Raw genomic sequence first — 19,661 nt, 5'->3', positions numbered from 1 at the left:
CAGAGTAAGAAACAGAGGTAAATCCTAAAGGAAACCATTCAAATCATTTAAACATAGTTGCCATAAAGGAAGACATGGGGGTACAAAGAACAGGGAAAGAGCCTGCTTCCTTATTACACACTGACAGCAAACTACTTTGCTTACTTAAAAACACATGGATTAGGGCTGGAGAGATGGCTCAGCAGTTACTGCTCTTGCAGACATCCCACATTTGGTTCTTAGCACCCACATCAGGCCCCTTACAACTGCTTGTAACTCCAATTCCAGGGGTTCCAATATTCTCTTCTAGACTCTGAAGGCACCTGCACACATGGACGTTCTCTCCCAATACCCAACTGTATGTACATAAGATTAAAAATCAATCTTTGGGCTAGAGAGATGGCTTGTTGGTTAGGAGCCCTTGCTGGTTTCCTAGAGGACCTGAGTTTGGATCCTAGCAACCATGTCTGGCAGCTTGCAGTTGCCAGTAACTCCAGCTCCAAGGTATATAAAATGAACATGACTACTATCACCAACACCAAAATCCAGAAAACTCCATTGATTGCATAATCTCACACCTACCCACACCCTCACATACACACACCCACTCCCACCTTATAAGAACATTTTTAAAACATTGATTTTTTTTTTTATGTACATTGAATGTTTACCTGCATGCATGTATGCCATATACATGCAGGTGTCACAGAGGCTAGCAGAGGATTTCAGATCTCATAGTATTAGAGTTACAGAGAGATGGTTGTGAGCTGCCATGTGGAAGTATTGTTTGACAGCCCCCCCCCCCAAGGAGTTCTGACCTACATGTTGAAAACCACTATAGTAAGCCATCTCTCTAGTTTAAATGTATTTATTTTTGAATTTTGCTGTTAGTCCAGGTTGACCTCAAACTTGCAACCATTCTAGTCTCTTGAACGCTGAAGCTATCAGTCTGTACCACCGTGCCCAGACAGATCAACTTATTTGATGGCCTTAAAAGACTATAATCAAGTCCAGTTGAGCAAATCTTCATGATGAGATCATGGAATTAAAGTCCAGAGAAATCTTTGTCATATCCCATGGACTCAGAAACATACCCTGAGCCTTAGCCAGCAGACTTAAATAAACATGCAATTCATCACAGAGAGAGCAAAATAACAGGTAGGGCCGGGGACATAGCTCAGTAGTAGAACATTTGCCTGGCGTGTTAAAGCCTTGTGCCTCATTCTCAGTACCACAGAGAAAGAGGACAGAGACAGAGACAGAGGGAGGGTTTGGGAAGGACATAATGGGAGGAGAGAGAATTTAAATGGCCAGCAGAGTCCACCACAACTACAGGAAACCCTTAAAAGGATACACAAGCCTGCAATTTAGTGGGAGACTCTTTTGCTGAACTAAAACTAATTTATCTTTTAAAATCTAAAATGATAGACAGTAAGCAATAATTTCATTGTAATTGGGTTAAATGTACATTTAATGTACTCTCTTCCTTCAATATAGCTTATCTTTGAGGTTCTGTGGAATCTGAGTTGCCATAACAACCTGAGTAAATCATCACTGTAGACATCTGTAGCTATTTATAAATGCAACAGCTGGATCTGTCCAGTTAAATTTCTTTTAGAAAACGCCAAAGTAATTTTCATTTATTCTGGGTAAACCTAAGGAAAAATTCAGGAAGCATTAAAACTAAAGCTATTATTCCAATATTTATATCTTAAATGTTAAAATGAACTATAGACTATGGAGAATAAAACAGAGAGCTAAAAACCTTCCATTTTCATTTCATCATTTTGTTTCCTCATCTCTATATGTGTGTACCATACGTGTGTGAGCACCAGTGGAGGTCAAGAAGCCATGTTAACAAAGCGTTCTAAACTATCAACTTTCCTCAACAGAAATAGACTTATTTTATTTTTTTAAAGATTTATTCTTACGTATATGATGTTTTGCCTTCATGTGTGTCTGTGTATCACTTGCATGTCTAGTGCGCAAGGAGGTCTGGAGAGGGTGTTGGCTCCTCTGGAACTGGTGTTACAGACAGTTGTGACCTACCATGTAGGTGCGGGAGCTGAACAGCTCTAGAAGAGCTGTGAGTGTTCCTGATCCATTGATCTAGTATTTTTAACTATTTTTAATTATGTGTGTGTATGTATGTGTATCAGATAGATACCCTGGAGCTGGAGTTACAGGCAACTGTGAGTCACCTGACATGGGTGCTGGGAACCGAACTCAGGTCCTCTGGAAGAGCAGTATGTGCTCCAGTCACTGACATATCTCTTCAGCTTCTAAAATATACTTGTATAAAATGAATACCATCTCTCCAGTGCTACATAATATAATACACAAAGACATTACCACTGGGGTTTATAGGAAACCTTTAGCAGCTGTGATGGCCCTGATTAGAGAGCAATAACAGCACAGGTGTAGTGGGTTTGAGCACTCAAGAGGCTGAAGCAGGGAGACTGAGTTTGAGTTCCACATGCATTACAGACTAGGCCATTTCAAAAGAAACCTGGAGCCAATTAAACTAACCAGGTTCTTTCCCTTGCACAGGCCTGGTGTGCAAGCAACAGCCTCCCGGGTGGTATATGAACCTGTCACTTACATGCTTTGCCCTAAGGGGCTTTGGAGACAATTTTCTTGTGGCTATTCATGTCTCTGATCTCAGGTCTGTCCTAAGTGTCAACTTTAGATAGGTATTTGGAGTGGTTTTGGAAAGCCTAAGGGTACAGTCCAGAGTTCACATCGGCCAGGTCATTATGTCCATCCACTCCAAGCAGCAGAATAAGGAACATGTAATTGAGGCCCTGAGGAGAGCCAAGTTCAAGTTTTCTGGCCGCCAGAAGATCCACATGTCAAAGAAGCAGGGATTCACCAAGTTAAATGCAGATCAATGTGGACATGATAGCTGAGAAGAAGCACATGGCTCTGGGGTCAAGTATATCCCCATCCATGGTCCCCAAGACTTGTGCTCCTGAGGGCTTCCACTGTGCTGAGTTCTGCCTTCCCACACTCTAAATCATTTCATGTTCAGTAATAAATCTCACATCCAATCTAAAAGAAAAGAGAAGAGGGGTGGGGGAGGCTGGGGATGTATCTCCCTTAAAGGGTACTTGCTTAGGACACAAGAAACCTGTGTTTGGGGCTGGAGAGATGGCTCAGTGGTTAAGAACACTGACTGCTCTTCCAGAGGTTCTGAGTTCAATTCCCAGCAACCACATGGTGGCTCACAACCATCTGTAATGGGGTCTGATGCCCTCTTCTGGTGTGTCTGAAGTCAACTACAGTGTACTCGTGTACATAAAATAAATAAATAAATATAAAAAAAATTATTAAAAAAAAAAGAAAGAAAGAGAGAAAGAAAGAAACCCGTGTTTGATCCACAAGACCGAATAAAGAATGTCGTTCACACATAATCCAGGCACTTGGGAGGTAAAAGGAGGATCAGAAGATCAAGGCTATCCTTGACTACATACTGAGTTTGAGGCCAGCCTAGGGTACATAAGACCTCATCTCAAAAAGAAATGGTGTGAACAGAATAACTATTTCCCATTTGAATCCTTCCTCCTTTCAAGATGACTGTTTTGGTCACTAAAACACAGCAGTTACGTTAAAGAGTTGTCTCTCTTCACTAATTCCATCTTCACTGCGTCCAGCTTCTGAATCTATGGATTTTTTTTCTTTTATGTTTTTGTTGTTTTGAGACAGGTTCTCAAAACTCTGGATGTCCTGGAACTCTCTTTGTAGACCAGACTGGCCTTGAACTCAAAGATATCCATCTACCTGTCTCTGTCTCCTGAGTCCTGGGGTTAAAGGCATGCGGCACCATGTCTGGCCCAGATGTTTGTGGGGTTTTGTTTGTTTGGTGGAGCTGGAAAGATCGTTTACTCCTCTCACAGAGGACCTGGGGTTTGTTCCCATATCTACATCACATAGCTCACAGCCACCCAGTGTCCTCTTCTGGCCTCCTTAGGCGTGTGTGTGTGCTCACACACACACACACACACACACACACACACACACACGAAGAAGGAAAAAATATATTAAAAGTTGTTTTATCATGCATCATATAGCAGCTAAGTAGCAGCTCCTCAGAGAGAGGAACTGTTCCCACAAACAGCCTCAGAAATTTCTGATTTACCAAATTGTTCAGGTTATGACTACTGCATTTAGGGCCATCTCTAGTTTTATCCCATAGAAAACAGTTTTAAATTACACATAAGTAACTGTACTGTTAATGCATTTTCTTCTTGGGTTGAAGCAGTCTCTCTGTCCTTTCAAACTCTGTTCATTTTTTAACTTTTCTCCCTATGTATTGTAGGCTAGGGCCCCAACTGAGCTATGGCCATGACCATAGCTCACATTTTTTAAATTTTGGAGATAACCAACTAACTTTCACAAAAATTAAACCTCATACTTTATTCATGTATAATCAAAACAATGCTTAAATTTTGCAGATATTGTACAGTAATCTACAAAACTAATTTCCTGTTTTTTGTTTTGTTTTGGAGTCAGGGTTTCTCTGTGTCCTCCTGGTTGTCTTGGAACTTGCTCTGTAAACCAGGGTGGTCTCAAACTCAGAGATCTACCTGCCTCTACCTCCCAAGTGCTGGGATTAATGGTGTGGCCACCACCAACAAGCAAAACTACTTTCATTTAAAAAAAAAAAATCCATGCACATGGAACATGGCTGGTGTTAGGAGACAGGAGGAGACTGAAGGTTTGCAGCCAGGCTTACACAGCGCTCCAGGCCAGCTGGGCTTTTGTAATGACAACAGGGCACCCAAAGAACTAATCAGCAGATGACACACACAGCCCCTGGCAGTGCTATTTTCAAACTGGGAAGACTGATTACAGATGCCTAAGAACCATCCTCCTGCATTCTTATATAAAACACACCCAGTCCCTAAAGCCTTCTCACCTGCATCTCTTAAAGAACTTCGTGACAACAGTTCTGAGAAGCCATTTCTACACCTGAGATCACAACCCTGGGTGTCCTTATGGGAAATCCACACGACCTTCAGTGTTATAATCGCTTTCCCACACATGTTCAGTCTGTTCAGCAACTCAACGGAGGCAAGAACATGTCCATTTCAACTCCTCTTACATTAAATACAATTCTTAGACAAGAGAACTGAAGAGGTTCAGATTTTGTTTTAATTTTTTTAAATGTAATTTCATTCCCCCGTCCCTCCCCACACCTGATCCTGAATCCCCCTTATTCCCTCCTTCATCCCCCTTCCTTCCCAGTCCCCTCCCTCCATCTGCCTCTTACGACTATTTTATTCCCTTTTCTAAGTGAGATTCAAGCATCCTTGCTTGTGCCTGCCTTCTTGTTTAGCTTTTTTGGGTCTGTAGCGTGTACTGTGGGTATCCTGTATTTTATGGCTAGTATCCACTTAAAAGCCAGTACATACCATGCTTGTCCTTTGGGATAATCACCATGATAATATTCTCAAGATTCATCCATTTGCCTGAGAACTTCATAATGTCTTTATTTTTAATAGCTGGATTGGTATTCTATTGTGTAGGTGGACCACATTTTTTTTTTTATCAGTTGAGGGACATCTAGGTTGTTTCCAGTTTCTGGCTATTAAAAATAAAGCTGCTATTAACATAATTGAGCAAATGTCTTTGTGGGATGGTGTCCATAAGAATGAATTAAAATCTACAACTGACCTGGCTAGGGGACATCTCCAGGACAAGACAGAGACCTAGGATAAGGGAGGCACACAAGAATCAATGGGGGTGTCCTTAGCTGTGACTCACAGCATTGGGGATATGGAACCTGAAGAGGCCACTTCCTATAGCAAGGCAGGAACCCCAGTGGAGCAATGGGGACATAAACCCATCTATAAAATTTTTGACCCAATATTTATCCTGACTACAAGAAATGCAGGGATGGAGGTAGAGCAGACACTGAGGGAATGGCCAACCAATAACTGGCTGAACTTGAGACCCATCTCATGGGCAAGCACTAATCCCTGACTATTAATGATACTCTGTTATGCTCACACAGACAGGAGCATGTTATTCTCTGAGAGGCTCCATCTAACAACTGACTTAGACAAATGCAGATACCCACAGCCAAACAGTAGATGGGGCTTGGGGACTTTTATGGAAGAATAGGAGGAAGAATTGAGGGCCCCAGAAGGGCTAGAAACTGTATAAGAAGACCGACAGACTCAACTAACCTGGACCCTTGGGGGCTCTCAGAGAATGAACTACCAACCAAAGAACACACACGGGCTGGACCTAGGCCTCCCTGCATGTATGTAGCAGACGGCAGCACATGTCTTCATGTGCTTTCCCCAACAACTGGAATGGGGGCTATCCCAAAAGCTGGTGCCTGTATGTGGGATATGTTTTTCTAGCTGGACTGCCTTGTCTGGGCTCAGTTGCAGAGTATGTGCCTAGCCTTGCAGAGAGTTGATGTGCCAGGGCAGGGGGATATCTGGGGGTGCCCATCCACTCAGAGGAGAAGGAGGGGAGAAGGATCATGGGAGGGTTCATGGAGAGGGGGCAGTGAGCATGATGTAAAGTGAATATGTTAAATAAATAAATAAATAAATAAATATCACCTCGTGTGTATGTATATGCACCATGCGCATGCCTGGCACCCTCAGAGGTCAGATGAGAGAGTTGGATCCCTTGAAACTAGAGTGACAGGTGGTTGTGAGCTGCCATGTGGGTACTGGAAACCAAACCTGGGTCTTCTGCAAGAGCAGCAAGTGCTCTTAATGCTGAGCCATCTCTCCAGCCCCCAAGCCTGAGACTTTTAAACCATTCTGCCCAGTAGCTTAAAAGGTGCTTACATAACTCTGTCATCCCCTCGTCACAGTCTGTGTTTCCATGAGCAAAGGAGACACTACTGTTCTCCTTTTAAAAAGCAGAGAACAAATCCGTCTTGGCAGGTTTGCCCCGGTGGACGATGCAGAGCACTGGCGATGCTCAGCCAGTCCCTGACATCTTTTTTATCCTTTGCTACCTCGCTGTTTTACAAGTGACAAGGACAGCAAGTGGGCAATGGGTTTTGACAGCCTTTGGTCGTCACAGATCTGGAACAACAGAATCAATTACCATCTGTTCTTTCCAAAAGCAGATCCCAACAGTATGGTACCCCGGACTGACACCATAATTTTAATTATCAACTAAAGTATCAAACTTATGTTCCTTATACTTAAGCGTTTCCCCCACAGGGAGGGAAAAGAACATTGAATTCCACTCATTCTACTCACAGCCAGCCAGTGTTCAAAGCAGAAATATCTTAATTGTTGAGCACACTTATAAATGTCTATAGGGTATAACTTTAGCAATGCGAACATCTTCTAAGAACACTTAATCCTGGTGTAAGGCCAAACTAAAAGAACAAGAGAAGGTGACCCCAATATTGGCATTCTTCCTATTAACAGTAAAGCAAACACTCAGAAGTTGTCCTAAATCTCAGCTAACCCCCCAAAATCCAAGTTGGCAACTGCATAACCCATATTGCTGTTCTTGCTCTGTAATGCCAGTTTATCTCAGTTGATACTGTACAGAGCCTCTTTGGTCTTTTACACACACACACACACACACACACACACACACACACACACGCCCCCACTTGTCTACCTCCCTTAATGAGCCCTTTATTCCAACTTTATTCTCTGCACTCATCTTCAGCTGGGCTCTTTGTCACCTTCCAGACTCCTTCCTGAAGCTGCTACTTCAACTCCCACTTCAAGCTGCTGCTTCATCATCTTAAGCATGAAATGATCTTTTTCCTCTGTCACCTTTCAATCCCTCATTAGCAAAATGCATGTCAGGTAGGCATAGGCAGCTGGTTGACGGACTGAGTTCACACTAGGCGGCACACGGCTGGGGGATAACTGGCGTGTTTTAGACAGGCTAGGGAAATTGTCGAGAAAAGACTATGCTCATATATATTTAAAGTATGTATCATGAGCAAAGGAATTCCTGTGAGTGTGAGTCAGACCTAAGCAGCGCTCTCAACAATTAGATAAGCAGATTATCGAGCTGTATGAATAACAGCTCTGAAGGCCTAATAGACAGAGAACTCCTGGCATTCACATAGTTCAGCCTCCCCGCTGCCCCGGCCTTTAGCTATGTAATAAACACTCTTGCCCTGGTCCCACAGTTCTCTAGATAAATTTCCTCCATTGCTGGAGAGGATTTCAGCCATTGCTGTTTGCATCTCTCCTCACTTCGTAAGGGAAGGAAGCTCTTTCTTCTGTGTCAGGAAATTGCCTGCCTGGTCCTAACCTATCCAACACTCACAATGTTTATATCTAAATGAAGGATATCTTATTATTTTGGTCTCAGAGCAGTACCCACTGAAAAGGAGGCTTACATGTAGAAATACTCATAGTGAGATAAAACAGCTCTCTTCTTTTTCTATTAAATTCTTTCCTGCTTTCCAGTTGATTATTAAAATATGAAGCTTAGCTAAGATGTAAAATATCACCTAGAATACAATCACTTACATAAACTGCTTTGCAGTTGCACTTTAAATATCTTGTCCTACCATTGGAATCGAGCCAAGGGGTAAACGCTTCAAGTTCAGTTATACTTCATTTGATGATGGCAAGTCGGGCATCTATTAGGTCTTTGTAGCTTGATATTCACACAGCATGATCTCTATCTAAAGTTAGCAAGACCCGCTGCTACCAACCTTTAGGTCTGACTCATTCCCACAAGGAATTCCTTTAGTCATAGCAGAGTTTAAAATATATACATTCTTTTTTCTGAGACAGGACTGGCATTCAACTCTGTATGTAGCCAAGGATACCCATGACCTTGCATCCCCTTCTGAACACTGTGATTTCAGATCCTTATCACCACACCCTGTTTTATGTGGTGCTGGGGACTGAACCCAGGGCTGCATGCATGCTAAGTAAGCACCCCACAGACTGTGCTATACCCAGACCCTTAAGTATATTTTTATTATTCTTAAACATTTATTTTCAGACCGGAGCGATGACTCAGTGGTTAAAGAGCACTGGCTGCTCTTCCAGAGGTCCTGAGTTCAATTCCCATACCATGGTGGCTCACAACCATCTGTAATGAGATCCGATGCCGTCTTCTGGCACACAGGTGTACATGCAGATAGAGCACTCATGTATATAAAATTTTTAAAAATCCTTTGCCTACGTTAGTGAGATACTTCACACAGCAATCCCGTCGGGCTTCTGGCAGTTTGGACGTGATGATGAAGTTATCATCACTGATGCACACTTAGTCTGTGTTGTTTACTTACCTTATTCATAGTCTGTATTTTAGCCATTGCTATGCATAAGTGGAAGAGAACAAATTACCAATCTGTATCCTACAAAATACAGTCTTCCAGTTGTTTGATTATATCATCTACAATTGAATAGTAAGTAATTTGGAATGGGAAAAAAAATGTTAACTATGCATGATTCCTAAACTTATTTTACCAAATCAAATGTGTCGTTTTAGCCCCAGCAGTGCTGTGAATCAACACCACAGCAGTCCCCCGTCACTTACAGGGCAAGAAGTCTGACCTCAGCCCTAGGATATGCCTAAAAGCATAGACGACACTAAACCCTATGCCTGCTACTTCTTATACATACAACTATAATAAAAAATTCAGTTTACTATTTAGGCAGAGCAGAGATTAAATAAAATATAATAATTATACTGTAATAAGTCATGTGAACGACTGAGCATGGTGGCATACCTCTTTAGTCCTAGCCCTCAGAAGGCAGGCAGATAGTTCAAGGCCAACCTGGTCTATGAATCAAGCTCCAGGTAAGCCAGGACTGCACAGTGAGACTCTGTCTCAAAACACATACACACATACACACATACACACATACATACATACATACACACATACACTACACACATACACACATACACACATACACACATACACACATACATACACACATACACTACACACATACACACATACACACATACACACATACACACATACACACACATACACACATACATACATACACTACACACATACACACATACACACATACACACATATACACACATACACACATACACACATACACACACATACACACATACACACATATACACATACACACACATACACACATACACACATACATACATACACACATACACACACACACATACACACACACATACACACACACACACATACATACACACACACACACACACACACATACACACATACACACACACGAGTAATGTGAATGTCATCTCCCAAAATGATGTATTGTATTTCTTAGCAAGTTCAACATACTAGGGTTTTTTCCTTTCTTTTTAAGTCAAGAACTTTGAGGTTCTTCTTTAACCTGATAACCAAGATAGCTCTGAAGTGACTGTAGGGTGGGTAGTGCCTGCTGCCTAGACATGATGCACCCAGAGATGAGTCTCATCCTAGGCAGATGGTGAGAGTCCATACACAACTCAGAGTAGCATGCGGGTTATTATTTCTGAAATTTCATTTCTTATTTTTGTATGGCAGTTGATTACAGGTAGCTAAAACTATGTAAAGAAAAACCACAAGTAAGGAGAATGTTAAAGCTTTTTCCTGACAAGATACTCGAGGTTAGAGAAGTTCAGTGCCTTGCCTAAATATACACAACCCTAAAGCCAGTACAACTTCAGGCCAGTCTGACACCAACATCTCTGCCTTCTATTACTGTGCTAAATTGTTTTCACATACTCATGAAAACATACATAAGTCCACGTATGGCTATGGAAAAGTGCGGCAACAGAGATCAACAACCACAGTAATCAGTAGCAATTCCCATTATCTTGTCTAACAAGCATTTATAAAGAGGAAGCAATGTATTAGGGGTGGGCTGCAGGGGAGGAGACTCAGCAGGAACAAGGAATGTTTGGAAATGACACAATAAAACCCATAACCTGGTGTGCTAGTTTAAAACCTCAAGTAAAGCAATGCATTCATCAACCCTGTGTTGAACATCACCACCAGAGACTGCTCAGAGACTCCTGTCTCTATGAGGCTGACAGAGAGATATTTTTCCAGAAAGCACCCAGTTTCAGGAAGTGAGGGAGAGTCACTACAGAATCCATAACAAAAAGCCAACGGCAAGCTGTCTGCAGTGGCTCCGCTCAGGACCTGGCTGATCTCATTATCACTGGCTCATGTAATAGTTGCTGGTTTCTAAAATACTGAGAAAATAGTGCATCTAGTGACTGTAAAAACCTTACACTAATTAAAGCTCAGACATGAGAGTGGGCAGCCTTCAAAGTGCCTCAATGAAAGTCCAATTGCCTTTAAAAAAAAATGTGTCCCATACAATAGTAACTATATTGGGCTCATCTTTGTTGTGAACTCCACACTGGATTAGAGATATTATCTCCATCAGGGCCAACAAGTGTGACTAGATAAACTTTAAAAAGCTATAAATGAAATGCAGGCCTACTGCTTTTTACTTGACTTGACCTCGGACAACTTAACTAATGTCTCCGTGTGCATTTCTCACCTGTACAACAGAGTAAGAACTTTTACTCAGTATGGGTTACTGAGGGGATTGAATTGAATAATGAATGGGTCTGTAGTGCTTAGTCAGCGAAGGAGCTGGTCTCAATGTTTCCTTTTTCCTGTTTAGCAATGCTGTTTTCCTATTTAGCAATCTCTGTCTCTCCCCATTTTCCCTCCCTTCATCCTGCTCTCTTTTCTTCTCCCTGTCCTACTGTTTTACCCCTCCCTCCATGCCCCATCTCTTCCCCAATGTAAACAGATCCTTGCTACATAGCCCAGACTAGCCCTGAGCTCACAAGCCTACCCCTACATCAGTCTTGCCAAGTGCTGGGATTCTAGTGTATCAGCACACTCAGCTCATCGTTGTTTATTTCAAACCATGATATTGATAACGGACAGCATACAACACAGATTTAACTGAGAAATCACTATAGTGTACACTTACTTAGGAACATAAGCATTTTGTAGGAGATAAAAATCTACAGTCAACAACATGGCCCTGCAGGGAAAGGTACTTGAGCCATCCCTGGCGACCTGAGCTTGATTGCCAGAGCCTACATGGGGAAAAGAAAAGACTAGTCTTCCTCTGACTTCCACACAAGAGACACGGCATTCATACCCCGCGCCCCCAACACACACAAAGTAGATAAAATTTAAAATCTTTTTTTTTAACAAGGAAAAGAAAAATCCAGTGTTTTGTCATGTGTAAGTTTTAGACTGCTTGGGAGCCCTGCGTGTTAACTCGTTTGGAAAGTAGCATGATCTATTTTTAGCATGTTCCCATGCTGCTGGAATGTAAAAGTCTCTCTGGCTTCTCAGTGAGTGTATGCCAAAGAAATCAGTATTGAATGTTTTAAATCTAAAGATGAAAAAGAAAATTCTAAAAGGGCAATTCTAGAAATGCTATTGTCTCCAGACAGAATTTGTGAAATCCTAAGACATTTCTTATCTTAAAATAAATAATTGACATTTAAAAACTAAGATTCTGCCAGGCAGGGGTGGCATACTTCTTTAATCCCAGCACTTGGGAGGCAAAAGCAGGTGAATCTTTGAGTTTGAGGCAAGCCTGGTCTACAGAGCAAGGTCCAGGACAGCCAGGGCTATACAGAGAAAACCTGTCTTGAAAAAACAAAACAAAAACAAACCCCTAAGATTCTAGGGCTGGGGATGTAGACCAGTAGTAAAGTACGTGTCTGACATGGATGGAGCTTCGTAACTAGGCATGATGGCACACACCTGTAATCCACCACTGGGGAGGTAGATGCAAGAGGAATAGAAAGAAGCTCAAGGTTATCCTGAGTTACATAGTCAGCTTAAGCCAGTTTGTGCTACCTGAAACCTTGTCTAAAAAATAATTAAAATTAAGGTTCTGAACTCATATTAAAATGTGTACCACTGTGGAAAGTGTTTGCAGTTTTTTGAATGCTCAGTATAAAATCATCATGTAATACTGTAATTTTACTCCTACGTATATACCACAAGAACTGAAAACAAGGCTCGGACCGTGCCTGAAAGCCGCATTATGAAGTGAGGATGTGGCTTCAGTTGAGTTCTCGCCTAGAATCAGAAGCTGAATATGGTGGCTCATGTCTGCAATCCTGCCAACTCAGGAGGCTGAAGCAGGAGGATTGCAGCAAGTTTGAGACCTACCAGGCCTCTCTCCTTTGATAGTTGATAAACAAATGGCAAAGGGCAGAAGAAGAAATGAAGGAAAGGGGGATCGAAGAAAAGTGAAGAAACCCTGACAAATGTACAACATGGAGAGACCTTGAAAACACATGGAAACCTGCGATAGAAAATGCCTGATTCAATTTCTATGGAATAACTCAAGCATGAAAAAGCATATTCATACATAAGCAAATAAAAGGAGACAAGAGCCTGGGGGAACAGAGTGAGTGTGTCTTAAAGCAAACAAACAAACATAAAAGAAAAGAAAAATAGAAAAGAAATCCTACTCTACTGACATGATAACCACAAAAGATGTCTTGTCATGAAGGGTAGAATTCTGAGTTCATGGCCAGCCTGGTCTACCTAATGAGTCCCAGACCCATTGAAGGTTACACAAAAAAATAAATAAATAAAACAAAACAAACAAGAGTTGATGAATAAACTTTCTATGACAATGCAACATTATAACTAACACGACAATGGAAAATTTTAGGTAGGATTAGCCAGTGATGTTCTAAAAGAATCAAGTATTCTTCAGTCAAGACTCAAAAGAAGTAGCAAGAGCCTGCAAGATAGCTCAGTGGGTAAAGGCACTTGCTACCAAGCCTGAGGACCTGGGACCCACAGGGTGGAAAGAGAGGACCAAGTGTCAACACTGCCCTAGTAAAACTCAGCATTTGATTAATATTAATATATTCTAATAAGCAAACTTTTCAAATGACTGCTGTTAACAAAAAAAAATCTTAGAAAATATTTAAAGAACTGTTTTGCTTTGCACCCCCCATCCCAGCTACTTTGAGAGGAGCAGCCTCCACCATATGGTCTATCATTCCTGATTGCTAACTCTACATGGCCTGAAAGCAACAGGGCCAGCACTGAAATCCCTAAAACTGGGAGCTAAAATAAGCCTTTCCAAACAAACAAGCAAGTTGGTAGAGGGACAGTGCGAACAGGGATCTAACTAATTTTAAAAGTTCCTATCAGCCACTCCTTAAGACCTACTAGAAGAACACGTGTGACTTTTATTAGTAATCACTTCAAGAATGAGATCATGGCAGGCTGTCAGAAATTATGTGGATTTGGACAAATCAATATAACATTATCACTACATAATAATTCTGCAAAGCAGAAGTTCCAAAGCAATACATGTTTCCTCCAGAAAAAAAAAATCCTAGTCTGGCCAGGCAGTGGTGGCACACGCCTTTCATTCCAGCACTTGGGATGCAGAGGCAGGTGGATCTCTTTGTTCGAGGCCAGCCTGGTCTACAGAGTGAGTTCCAGGGCAGCCAGGGCTACATAAAGAAATCCTGTCTCAAAATGATAAACCCTAGTCAGCACAAAAGACCAAATCACTTGAGACCGGGAGGGAGCTGCCCAGTGTTCAGGCTGTAGGTTCCTTGTCATATTGTATTTCAGGATGTTACTCAGTGTGCTGCTCAGTTACAAGTCCCAGCTCCAATCTCTACTTAGTCTGCCTTGAAGAAATCCAGAACAACAGCCACATACTATCGCCCTTTCTCACATACCTAATTATAGTTAATTTGAGAGACGATGGCTTTTATTTTCCAACTGAGAATTCCGGAGTTAAAGGGAAGGTTTTAAATGGCTTACTTACGACCCACTGGTCAGCTTTTATCCTGGAGGAACCACGTGAGAGAGGCTAGAAAATTACATCATCTTCTGGATCCTGTAAATTTCTTTCTTCAAATAACCTGTACAACACAGGCCTACACATTACAGGTTTACCATTCATGTGTAATTATCAAATTTCAGAAATGTGGGTCAGCCCAGTCCTGCCTCTGTTCTGAGGGATGGACATCTTCTTAGAATACAATCACTCTATAAAGCCAGGCATGGCCAAGCCCAGCCTGGGCTACACAGCAACACACCATCTCAAAAGAGAGGGAAGGGCAGCCTATTCTCATAGGTTTATACATTGGATGTTTTGTGCAACAGTGACAATTTTGAGTTGCAGTACCTTGTGGCTGGCAAAGCCTGTACTATTTACTGCTGGCTCTCTGTAGAGAGCACTAACAGGTCCTGGCCTGTATGATGGCTGTCTCCAGAATGAGGCAGCACCGAGCCTATGCAGTGGCGCTGAAAACAGCTCACTGGATAGAGTGCATGACTAGAGTGCAATACTAGGAATGTGTCCCAGGTTACACTTCTTGTGAGGGGCAATGCCTTCAAGTCCCAGTCTTTCTGAAGGAAATCATACAGGGGCGTGAATGCAGTGGGACTGATAATAAACGCCTTCCAGAACTGTTATAATTCTCAAGTATGTATGTGACAATACCATACAAATCCTTATCATTTCAATAATTATTATATATTCCAATACAAGTTGGCCTTATATTATCCTTTATCCTTACACAAAATGATGTCAGTAATGCACGCAGCCACATCTAACTTTACCTCAAAGCTAGAGCTTCCCAATTGCACCCCTACCTCCTTCCAGCTATTAAAATGGTACTCCTTTTCTAGAATCAACTTAAATTTTATATTTGATTTTACTTTTTAGATGGGTTCTTGGTATGTTGCCCAGGCTGGTCTCAAACTCCTGAGTTCTGACGAGTAATTGGAGCTTCTCAAGTGATCGGAACTACAGGTGGGAAACAGCCAACAAGCTTTCCATTCTCTGCCGAGGCATTACACTACTCCAAAGGCCTGACCTGATGGGGCAGCGAAGAAGTAAAGAAATGACAGACCCAGACACATGGATGCAGAAAAACTGGGATCGGGAGGTCTGGGATCCTGGAAAAGGCACAGGATCCAGGAATCAGAGAGTTTATTATATACAGCTGAACAGGGAAGTAGGGTTTATGGTATACAGTTGACCAAGGAGGCGGGGCTTTGGTATACAGCTGACCAAGAAGGTGGGTTTAGCTAATATCAGTAGGAGCAGTTTCTGTAAAGGAGCAGTGTTCAAGTCTTAAACACCCTGAAGAAGAAGGCTATGATGGACATTTTCTGCCCACCACGCTATCAACATCTACACATGGACCCTAAAAGGTTTTGCCATTAGTTAGGTTCTTTACATGGCCATGCCCATGCCAACAACACATATCCATTCAGGACTCAGGACTTCCTCTGTTCCCCAAAGTTCTGATTTTCTAACCAGTGCCCATTGGTCCCTCCTACCCCTCCTTTGTTATTGAAAATCCTGCTCAGCACTCAGCTCATTCTGTTTCCTATTCCTGTTATAGACCTTCAACCATGTTAATCCAAAATGTGAAAAATCTGTTTAGATTGAAAACAAATCGGGGAATAACACTGAACTTGATAATGGCATTTCAAAAAATAATAATAATGACTTTGACAAAATATCTATTATTTTAAATTCTATTAGCAAAATACACTATGGCACTAAAATATACTGTCAGATAAGTTTTATTTGAATCTCAAAAAAAATATATAGAACACTTCACAGAGCTAGATGTCATTCTTTGCTCAGGGGCCATGCTAATCTTCTCTCAGTGTTGTTCCAATTTTAGTACATGCACTGCCAAAGCAAGCATTCTTCTAGTTTCACGATTCACTGATCTATTTCCATTTCTGATGTGTGTGTGTGTGTGTGTGTGTGTGTGTGTTTCTTTTTGCTGTTTTGAGACAGGGCCTCAGGTATCCCAGGCTGATCTTGAACTCTGTAGGTCATTATAGCTAAGGAGGACCTTCAACACCCGATCCTCATGTTCCCACCTCCGAAGAGCTAGAATTACAGGTGTGTGCCAGCATACCCAGCTCTGCATAGTCTTACTTTATATGACTTAGGGACTTTTGATGCATGCATATACTCATGACTATGCTTTGTGTCCCACTAGACTGCCTATCAAAGTTCCTCCACAATACTCCTGACTTGGACTGCCTAACGCTGTACACCTAGTTCTGCACTGTGTTCCAATCTGCTGTTATGGTACCAAGCTAGGCTGTCTCCAGTACATCTGTCCGCTTTCACAAAGGCAAGAGGAATGAAAGCAGGGGACTCTTGTAATGAAGGAGAGATTTCGATTTCTGTGATGTTCAATCCTTCACATGTGAGCGCCTTTATTTTTTGTGACTGTAATGTTCCTTTAAAAGACTAATATTACATCAGGTTTATCAATATAACCTATTCCCTCATTTGATCTTGAAGCCAAATTGTTCACACTCAGATCCCCTCATAAATAAACACAATGTTCCAATTGAGCTGTTGGCAGCAGAATGTGTTCACAGTGAGGAACCTTCACTGTCTTGGCAGGAGTGACAGAATTAGCTAATTACAGTACAGTCTCCTAGATCTGTTTTCACTGGGCTAAGGGACAATCTGGCGATATCAGAAAGCAAATGATCCAGAAAGACATCTTAAGATCCTTCTGCAACGATGGTAATCTCCTCCTAAGTCATCTTAGGTTGGGCATTTCTCCACATAAAATTTCCATGATGGTAAAAAACTCCAAGATGTTTTCAGAAGAATGAGGTTTAAAGCCCCACTGGACAAACCAGCCAAGAAAGGTTATCTTGGAGAATCTGAAAACCTTCGGGGGCCAGAAGATTTAGAAAAAAAGATAAGAGATATAAAGTAAAAACAGCCCCTGCCATACATAAGAGATTAAATTTTCTCTGAGAGAGAAAAAGTTAGCCGGGCAGTGGTGGCGCACGCCTTTAATCCCAGCACTTGGGAGGCAGAGGCAGGTGGATTTCTGAGTTCGAGGCCAGCCTGGTCTACAGAGTGAGTTCCAGGACAGCCAGGGCTACACAGAGAAACCCTGTCTCTAAAAACCAAAAAACAAAAAAAAAAAAAAAAGAAAAAGAAAAAGTTAAACAGGAGATGAAGCAAATGAACATATTTTAGAAGCCATGTTCAGAAGCCTTTCTTTTGGGGGAGCAGCTCAGAGGCTAATGGGGAACCTGCCCAGCATCAAAAATAAAGAATTCAAAAACATTTTAAAATTTCATTTCTCATTGGCTGAGTCCCCAATTATGATGCTAGTCTAAGGCAAACATTGTTTTGGGCTTTAAGACTGAGCTACAAGAAGCCAGGTGTGGTGGTGCACACCTTTGACTCCAGGCAGTTCTCTGAGATTTGAGGCTAGCCTGGTCTACACAACCCAGGACAGTTAGAGCTACACAGAGACACCCTGTCTCAAAAAATTGGAAAAAAACAAAACAAAAAACCCCCAAACCTTGTGCCACATGAGAGAAGGGAGACTTCTCTTTTCATGATTTATAGTCTGCTTGCTTCTAAAAAAAGACAAGAGGGAACCTGCAGAATAAAACAATGTGTGCTATTTATAGTTAAGACAAAAATGTATCCCTCAAACAATATAGGAAGAAAAGTCTCCGCTGAGGTAAGCTGGAGCAAAGGACGTAAAACAGCTCAGCCCCCACCATTTCCTTTCCACACAGTGTGAATCTGTCAAGCACAGCTCTTGCCACAGGCTCTGTCACAGAGTTCTTGAACAGACTACATTATAAAGTCCCTTTCTTAGGGAGCTTAGAGAGTCAAAAATAAAATGGGATTCTGAGACATCGGTCCTGCCTTTGTTTCCTACCTTTTAACAACGAAGGATAAAAATACTAGTCTCTTTCTTGGTTTTGGAGGAGCTTGTGGTTTTTTATTTGTTTGTTTTTAGATGTGAGGGCTTGCTACATAGCCCAGATTAGCCATTGTCCCATGGCAACCCTCCTTACTCAGCCTCCCAAGTACTAGAGTTACTGGTAAGGATGCAAACCACAAAAATAAAATCATGCTATTAGATATGTGGATCCCAACCCCTTGGGGATTTGCATATCAGATATTTACTTTATGATTCATAAGAATAACAAAATTACAGTTATGAAGTAATAAAATAATTTCATGGTTGGGGTCACCACATGAGGAACTGTATTAAAGGGTATTAGGAAGGCTGAGAACCACTGCATTAGAGGATGTCTTGGCTAGGGTCACTACTGCTGTGATAAAGCACCATGACCAAAGCAACTCAGAGTGGAAAGGGTTGAGTCAGTTGAGGAAAACCGAAGCAAAAAGCTAGAGCAGGAACCTGGAGGCAGGAGCTGATGCAGAGGCCATGGAGGGGTGCTGCTCACTGACTTGCTCCTCGTGGCTTGCTCAACCTGCTTTCTTATAGACTCCAAGACCACTAGCCTGGGGTGGCACAACCCACAGTGAACTGTGCCCTTCCTCATCAATCACTAATTAAGAAAATGCCCTATAGGATTGCCTACAGCCCAATTTTATGGAAGCATTTTATCAATTAAGATTTCCTCATTGCAGACAACTTTAGCTTATGTCAAGTAAACATAAAACAAACCACGACAGAGGAGCAGTAGAAACCCATTAACTTTGTGCCTGTTAGTCAATAATCAATAACATCTTTTAGAAATAGGTAAAGGGACATTTGAGTCACATGGATACCTATAATTTGAGACACCAGTTAGCAATGTCTTCCTTTTTTCCTACCAATTTAGTTCTGATTGCACAGTGCATGGAAAATAATAAACTTGAACATGGAAAAAACCCAGACCAAAAACACCATTTTTGACACCATAATGC

At 41.7% G+C, this 19,661-nt stretch overlaps 1 protein-coding gene, 1 non-coding gene and 1 pseudogene across 2 annotated transcripts in view; 1 reads left to right on the top strand and 2 right to left on the bottom strand.

Moving 5' to 3' along the window:
- Positions 1–19,661, bottom strand: part of Ppm1e (protein phosphatase, Mg2+/Mn2+ dependent 1E) — a 132,202-nt gene that overhangs the window by 75,193 nt on the left and 37,348 nt on the right. The window lies entirely within an intron of this gene.
- On the top strand, positions 2,489–2,613 carry LOC117712136 (small nucleolar RNA SNORA70; annotated as a pseudogene).
- On the bottom strand, positions 16,538–16,645 carry LOC117712100 (U6 spliceosomal RNA). Its single transcript, XR_004607178.1, has one exon. It is a non-coding gene; the product is annotated as a U6 spliceosomal RNA (small nuclear RNA).

Source organism: Arvicanthis niloticus, chromosome 6, assembly GCF_011762505.2.
Source record: "Arvicanthis niloticus isolate mArvNil1 chromosome 6, mArvNil1.pat.X, whole genome shotgun sequence".
NCBI classification, from domain to species: Eukaryota; Metazoa; Chordata; class Mammalia; order Rodentia; family Muridae; genus Arvicanthis; species Arvicanthis niloticus.
This window is presented reverse-complemented; position numbering and strand designations above follow the sequence as displayed.